The sequence below is a fragment of the Solanum dulcamara genome, chromosome 3 (assembly GCF_947179165.1).
Source record: "Solanum dulcamara chromosome 3, daSolDulc1.2, whole genome shotgun sequence".
NCBI lineage: Eukaryota > Viridiplantae > Streptophyta > Magnoliopsida > Solanales > Solanaceae > Solanum > Solanum dulcamara.
Window position 1 is genome coordinate 52,384,927 of NC_077239.1, and position 7,750 is coordinate 52,392,676.

At 36.7% G+C, this 7,750-nt stretch overlaps 1 non-coding gene across 1 annotated transcript; it reads right to left on the reverse strand.

Moving 5' to 3' along the window:
- Positions 1 to 5,623: 5,623 nt before the first annotated feature.
- Positions 5,624 to 5,730, reverse strand: LOC129883779 (small nucleolar RNA R71). Its single transcript, XR_008765930.1, has one exon. It is a non-coding gene; the product is annotated as a small nucleolar RNA R71 (small nucleolar RNA).
- Between the last annotated feature and the right edge of the window lie 2,020 nt (positions 5,731 to 7,750).

The window sequence follows — 7,750 nt, forward strand, 5'->3', positions numbered from 1 at the left end:
GAACTTGATCTAGGCTAGAACAGTATGGGGGTTACACCAACACAAAAAAAATGTACAACCTATACAGAAACAACATTCTAGACTTAATAGAGCTATATAAACTTCCAACCAAGATTGACTCGACAAAAAATGGGTCCCGCACCTAAGCTACATTTTAATCCAATATCCACAAGGGGTTCAAAATTAGATCAGAAGCCTCCAGATATGTAGGAAAGATCTTTCTAGACCAAACTCGGAATTTTGAGCTTACAGAATCATCAATATTTCATTATGAGGTCATTTACCTGAATTTTTGACCAAAGTCAACATTCAAGTTTCAAAAGTTCTAAAATACAAAAACTTACATAAAAAATAAATGAACGATCATGAGGGTTATTACGACATCCATTATTAAAAATGAATTTCATCTGTTAATGTAAATAGTCAAAAAGTACATAAAAGCTTAAAAAAACTAGGAAATTTCTCCCACATCTAATGCTCGATCTCTCTAGTTGCCTGGTTAACTGAACGATGCCTCCAACGGACCTTAATTAGAGGAATAGCTCTAGATCACAACTGTCTGACATCTCTGGCAAAAATAGTAATTGCCTTCTCGAAGGTCAAGAAGTCATCCAACTCAACTAAATCATACTTGAGTTTGTGAGACTCATCGAGAATATACCGGCAAAGAATAGAGACATGGAAAATTGGATGAAAAGCAAAAAATATTGGAGGTAGGGCCAACTCATAAAAGACAGCACCAACATTCTTCAAAATCTCAAATGGCCAATATACCTTGGGCTAAGCTTTCCCTAACTATCAAATCTCATCATGCCCTCATGGGCAACACTCGAAGAAATACCCGATCACCAACTCTAAAACTTAAAGATCGGTGCCTATGATCTGCATAGCTATTATGCCATCTCTAAGCTGATCTAAGATTATCCTAAATCACCCTAACTTTATCCAAGGCCTTTTAAATAAAGTATGTACCATGTGATCTAGGCTTTGAAGACTCAAACCAATGGATCGAAGAGCGACAATGTCTACCATATAAGCTCTGAAATGGGGCCATCTGAATACTCAAGTGGAAGTTGTTATTGTATGCAAATGCCATCAAAGCTAAATATTGGTCTTATGACCTCCAAAATCTAGAAAATAAGCATAGTATATCCTCCAGCACCTAAATAATACGCTCTGACTTCCCATTGGTCTACAGATGGAAAACTATGCCAAAATCAACACAAGTACCCAACTCCTCCTAAAAGGTCCTCCAAAAGTTCTAAGTAAACTGTGAACCCTTATTTGAGATGATTAGACACAAGAACCCTATGAATACAAACCACATCCCAAATATAGATGCGAGCCAACATCTCGGCACTGAAGGAAGTCTGAATAGAAAGGAAGCGTGCTGACTTTATCAATCGATCCACAATGACCCAAATGTTGTCAATACCTCAATATGTCTGAGGTAATCACACAATGAAGTCTATGGTGATACACACTCACTTCCACTCTGGAATGGATAATCTCTAAAGCTCACAACTAGGCCTTAAGTGTTAAACTTTCACAAGCTAACAACACAAGAAATAGGACACATAGTCCGTGATATCTCATCTCATACCAATCCACCAGTAGTGTTGTCTCACATCACAATACATCTTTGATGTGCTTGGATAGATAGAATATCTGGAATTGAGACTCAGGAATGATCAACTAAATCAAACACCTATCTCTGGAAACACAGATACGACCATCAAACCTTAAAACCCCACCTAAATCTAAAGTAGCCTGCCCATCTTCAGCTTATAAAACCCAATCTCTGAGAGCTACCAAAGTCTCATTCTTAAATTATGACCACAAATCCACTCTAATAGAGAACATTGAACTCCCACATACACCAACACCCTCTTAGAATTTGAAATATTTAATTGAATTATCCTATTGGATAAACATTGAATGTCTAATGCCAAAAGTCATTACAAAATAAAAAAGAAGTCTAGACTCCCCATACTCACGACCTTGCATCTCAAGACATCCACTACTATATTTACCTTGCTAGATTAGTAGAGAATAGAGAGGTTGTATTCCTTTAGGAGATCGATCTATCGACGCTGCCTCAAGTTGAGGTATGTTTGGTTCATAATATATTGTAGAGTCTAAAGGTAGTGTAGACCGCACATCAGACCCCATATAAGAATGTTGCCAAATTTTATTCTAAAAAACTACCATACCAACTCTAAATCATACATGGGGTAGTTGCACTCGTGAACGCTCAGCTACCTCAATGCTTATGCAATAACTTGGCCCCGCTACATCAAAACACATCCCAAACTAAGACCAGATGCATCATAATACATGCTGAAGCCCTTTCTCTTAATTGGAAGAGTCAAACTAGGAGTGGTAGTAAAAAACTCCTTGAGCTTCAAAAAAGCATATCTCACAATCCAAAATCTCAAAAGGAACATTATGGCGAGTCAACCCAATCAAAGGTGTTCTAATAGTGGTAAAGCCTTCTATAATCAATTTGTAGTAACTTTCTAATACGACGAAGCTATGAATCTTAGTCACTAAGGTGGGCCTTGCCCAATCACGAATAGATAAAATCTTTGTTGGATCAACCATAATGCCATCCTTGGAAACCATATGCCTAAGAATACTACAAACTCAAGCCAAAACTTACACTTTGAGAACTTGGCATAAAGTCATTGATCTCTCCAAGTGTGGAGCACAATCCTTAAATATTACTCATGCTCTTCCCTACTATGTGATTATACCAATATGTCATCGATGAATACAATGACAAAGGATTCAAGATAAGGCCTGAATATACATATCATCAAGTCCATGAATGTCACTGGATCATAGGTCAACCAAAAAAACATCACTAGGAACTAAGAGAGGTCATAACGAGTCCTAAATATGGTCTTAGGGATGTCCTCCGTCTAATCCTAGGATAATGGTAATCAAATTTTAAATTAATCTTGGAAAACACTATAACACCCTGAAACTAGTCAAGTAGGTCATCAACAAGAGGCATAGGATAATAGTTCTTCACCGTCACCTTGTTCATCTTCTTATAGTCAATACCTATCTGAATAGACCCATCCTTCTTATTCATACACAACACTGGGCACTTAAAGGTGACACACTAGGTTGAATGAATCCCTTACCCAAGAGATCTTGAAGTTAAATGCTAATCTCCTTGAGATCTGCAGGGGACATACGATAAGGTGGAATAGAAATATGATGAGTTTCCATCTCAAGGTCAATGACAAATAAAATATCACACTCTAGATAAAGGCCAGTTAGGTCTACAGGGAACACATTCATGAAGTCTCGCACAATGAAGATTAAATCAATTGTAGGGTCTTCCCTACTAACATCCCACACACAGTCCAAGTAGGCTAAACATCTGGTAGCAACCAATCTTAGGCCTGAATATAAGAAATAACCCCATTTGATATGTGGCTAACAGATCTCTACCACACAAACGATGAGATACAAAGCATGGCTAAGGTAACGGTCTTAGAATAAAAATACAAGACAGTACAGAGGGGATATCCATGCTCAAAATAATATCAAAATCTAATATATCCAACTAAACAAGGTCAACCCAAGTGTCACGATCTTGGGCACATTTATGTGACCATGTGCCTTGCCTTGCCCATATTTAGTAATTGTTTTGAGAATATTTTATATCTTAATTATTGTGTTTTGATTGTATGAAGGATAAGTGTATACTAAGGTGTATGTTTAGTGAATACGTGAATTTTGGAGGAAAGTTTAGTGCTTGGAAGAAATAATTACAGTGGTACAAGTTGAACGGAAGAAGAACAAAGATCAAAAAGAAGATCTAGGATAGGGCATGCCGCCCCAGAACTTGAACTATTGAATCAAGACAGGAGTGCACTGCAGGCTCTCCATGTTAAAGCCTGAACAACTGAAGCACTGGACGATCAGACTGCTGGCACATCGCGCTAGAGCTGAAACTATTGAAAGGCGGTCCTGGCACTATCTTGTTGCGTAGCACCACTGTGTATTCAAAAAAATTATTAAATTTTAATTAGTCCAGCTCACTCAAGGAAAAAAGGGATTTTTCACCAAACCCTATAAATAGACCCTTAGGACTTTTAGACTAAATAAATATGTAGGAGAAAGGAGAAATATAGGAGAGGTGGATACGCACCTTAGGTTTCTTTTCTTATTCTTTCTTTTGAACATTAAATTGTATGAAATAATTTACTTTGTATTTTTACTGAACATGAGTGGCTAACCCAAATTTTGGGGTTGTAGCTACGTAGGTATAACTTAATATTATCTGATTTTGGTTGATGATGGGTTATTGCTTCTAAATTAACACTGCATTTCCATGTTTATTATTTTAATGTTTGGCCTTCATTAGAATACAAGTGTTGTCTACCTTGAATTCAGAATAGGACGAAAGGATAGAATAAAGAATGTAGGGAACGTGTTTGTGCTAGGGTGACTTAGGTTATTCCTATGTAGAATGCCAGTGAAACATACCTATATACCGCATTTGGTAAATAAATAGGAAGATAGCTTAGTGCATTTTCATTGACACATGCATATCCCCGATATATGATATAGTTAGGCTATCGATAAAGATAGGTAATTAGAGGTTGGAAGAGCGTGATTGTAATATCAACCCTATGAATTACTAATTAAATAACCTATCAGATAATAAAAGCGGAGAATATTATTCTTAACTTGTTTTTAAGCTACAGCCCTGGAATCTCTCATAATCTGATTAATCCCATCAATCATTGAATTATTATTAATAGTAGTCATTTCTTTATATATGAAATTAGTATTAGAAATATCTCAACTCCTTACAACACACACAATTAGTTTAGTCTATTGAAAAGTAATAAGTAGCCTAATAAAAGTTCTTTGTGTTTGATAATATGGCTCTGAAAAGAGTCACTTTACTATTTATGAGACCTTGCATACTTGCATGTGCTTTGGTAGCAACAATCTTTTAGCGTCATTGTCAGGGAATATAATTTAAAAATTTATTATTTTAGAATTTTCTATATTAGTTGTGCTAGTGTTGATAACTTGATCTTAGCTGTGAATTCTAGTGGGTAACTTGGATGGTACACTGGATAGAAGTAGGGAGAGTATAGAGCCACTAGATGAGCCTGAAAGATTCTTACACCAATAAAGGCAAAAAACGGCCTCTTAATATCTAGTAAAACAACTCAATCTGAAAGATAATCAAGAAGTGTTAGCGGTGGTACTTGTAGAGATGAAAGTGAGGAAAGTTTGTGATGTGAAAGTACCACTTACAATGAATGTCACTTCCAGCATGCAGAAACCACCGGTTGGAGGTAGATTGAGATAAAGCAGAATATGGTGTAACTTTTTGCACACTAATGTGTAGTTTACTTGCTTTCCTCATCAAGATCACCAATTACACATCTACAACTTTGTAGACATCAGTGACACATACATGAAACTGAGGTATATCCTGATTATGTGAGGCTCATACTATTTCCCTTTTCTCTGTTTGGGGGAAGCAGAGTGGTGGTTGAAGTCGGAACTACCAAACTCAATCACTTCGTTAAATAATTTGGCTCGTAAGTTTCTAATAAAGTTCTTTCCTTTAGGGAAGACAGCAAAGCTGAGAAGTGAAATCTTAAGTTTTAAATAAAAATCAGGAGAGAACTTATACTAAGTCTGGGATAGTTTTAAATATTTACTCATTAGTTGTCCTCACCATTATCAAACTAATGAGGTATTGATCCATACTTTCATTGAGGGGTTGGAACCCAACACCAAAATTCTTGTTGACTCTACTGCAAGTGAAAAAGATTTAGCAAATACCTATGATGAGATATATACAATGCTTAATCACATACCTCGAGGAAATCCTAAGTGGAACAGAGGGAACTCCAGGCTTATGGTGCAGAAAAAAAAGGGATTTTGGAAGTTGATTTTATGATAGCCTTGACTGTACAAATTTTAGTAGTGTAGAATATGATGTCCAAACATTTGAACATTTGGCCTTAGGACAACAACAGTCTCCCATAAATATGGTTCAACAACAACTAATGTGGTGTGAGGTATGTAGAAGTAATTAACATATAGCTGAGTATTGTGGAGCTAATCCTGTGTCTATTAACTTCGTAGGTAATGCACCAAGAGGTGGAGGTCATCACAACTATGGTAATACTTACAACCCAAATTGGATGAATTACCCAAATTTCTCTTAGGTGGTAATCAGCAAAATCAATATCAAGGTCAAACCAAATTCATGCCATAAGGAAGTGGACAACACTATAATCATCAAGGCTAGGGGAACCAATAAAGGGGAAAATAAGAAAACATGAGTGTTAAAGACATGCGGAAACTGATCATGGCAGACCAAGCCAAATTGGTTGTAGATGTCTACCAAAATCATCTAGCAACTAGAAAAATAGCTGATGCAACTAGCAAGTGCACAAAACTCTCTCCAATAAGGAGGTTTGCCATGTAACACTCACCCAAACTCCAAATAGGAATGTCGTGAGCACCCGTAGTGGTCACCCACTAGCCAAATTGCCTTCTCAATCTTAATTGGCAAAGGTGATAGGTAAATATTTTTTAGGGAAGAAAGTGAATGCAGCAGGTCAAAAGTAGATGAAACACTTAAAACAAAACCTCATCCGCCATTTCTATAAAGGTTCTACAAGAAAGAGGAGGAGTGCTTGGAGAAGTTCATTAACTTGATGACATAGGTACAAATTAACTTACCTTTTATTGTTTTGCAAGGTATCCTAAAGTATGCCAAGTATGTAAAGGACATTTTAGCCAATAAGAGAAAGTTGGATAAGTATGAAATAGTGGCATTTACTAAGAAGTGCAGTTCTAAAATTCTGAATAAAGTTAAGCTCCCAACCTAGCAGAAAGATCTTGGGAGTTCCAATGTATATGTTACTATTGGAAGGTGTGCTAATGCAAGAGGAATTTTTGATTTGGGTGCAAGTATCAACTTCATGGCCATATCTATGTTCAACATATTGGGCTTGGGGAATACGAAGACTACCACCATCCGGCTGTAACTGGCAGATCGCTCAGTGGCTAGGCCAGATAGAATTATTAAAGATGTCTTAGTCCAGCTGGGATATCTTATTTTTCCTATGGACTTAGACTTTGAGCTAGACCTGGAGGTTCCTTTTATTCTGGGATGCCTATTCTTAGAAATAAGAGGGGCATTGAAAGATGTAGTAACTAGAAGTCTCATAATGAGAGATATAGAGGTATTTGATGTGTATAACACATTAAAGTTGCCTACTATATATGAGGAGATGTCTGCGATAACTGTGATTGATGAAGTAGTGGTAGAAAAATATGTAGAATCAAGGAACCTATGGAGAAAGTATTAATGGGGAAAGATATAGAGGGCTATGTTGTAGCATAAGAAATTGATGTCGTATTATATACTCCCAAAATTAGCATGTGGAAAAAAATATGTGGATCCATTGAATAGAATATTGGGTCCTTCACCCAAACCGTCAATTGAGGAAGCTCCTAAATTAGAGTTGAAAACACTTCCATCTCATCTCAGGTATGTTTTCCTAGGTGTCCATGATAGTTTACCTATAATCCTTTCTTCTTATTTGTCTGAAATGAAGGTTATAGCACCTCTGGAGGTGCTTAGACAAAGAAATAAAGCTATAGGCTAGCAAGTAGCTAATCTACACAAGATTAGCCCAGCTTTATGCATGCACAAGATTTGCATAGAGGAAGGGCATAAACCAATTGC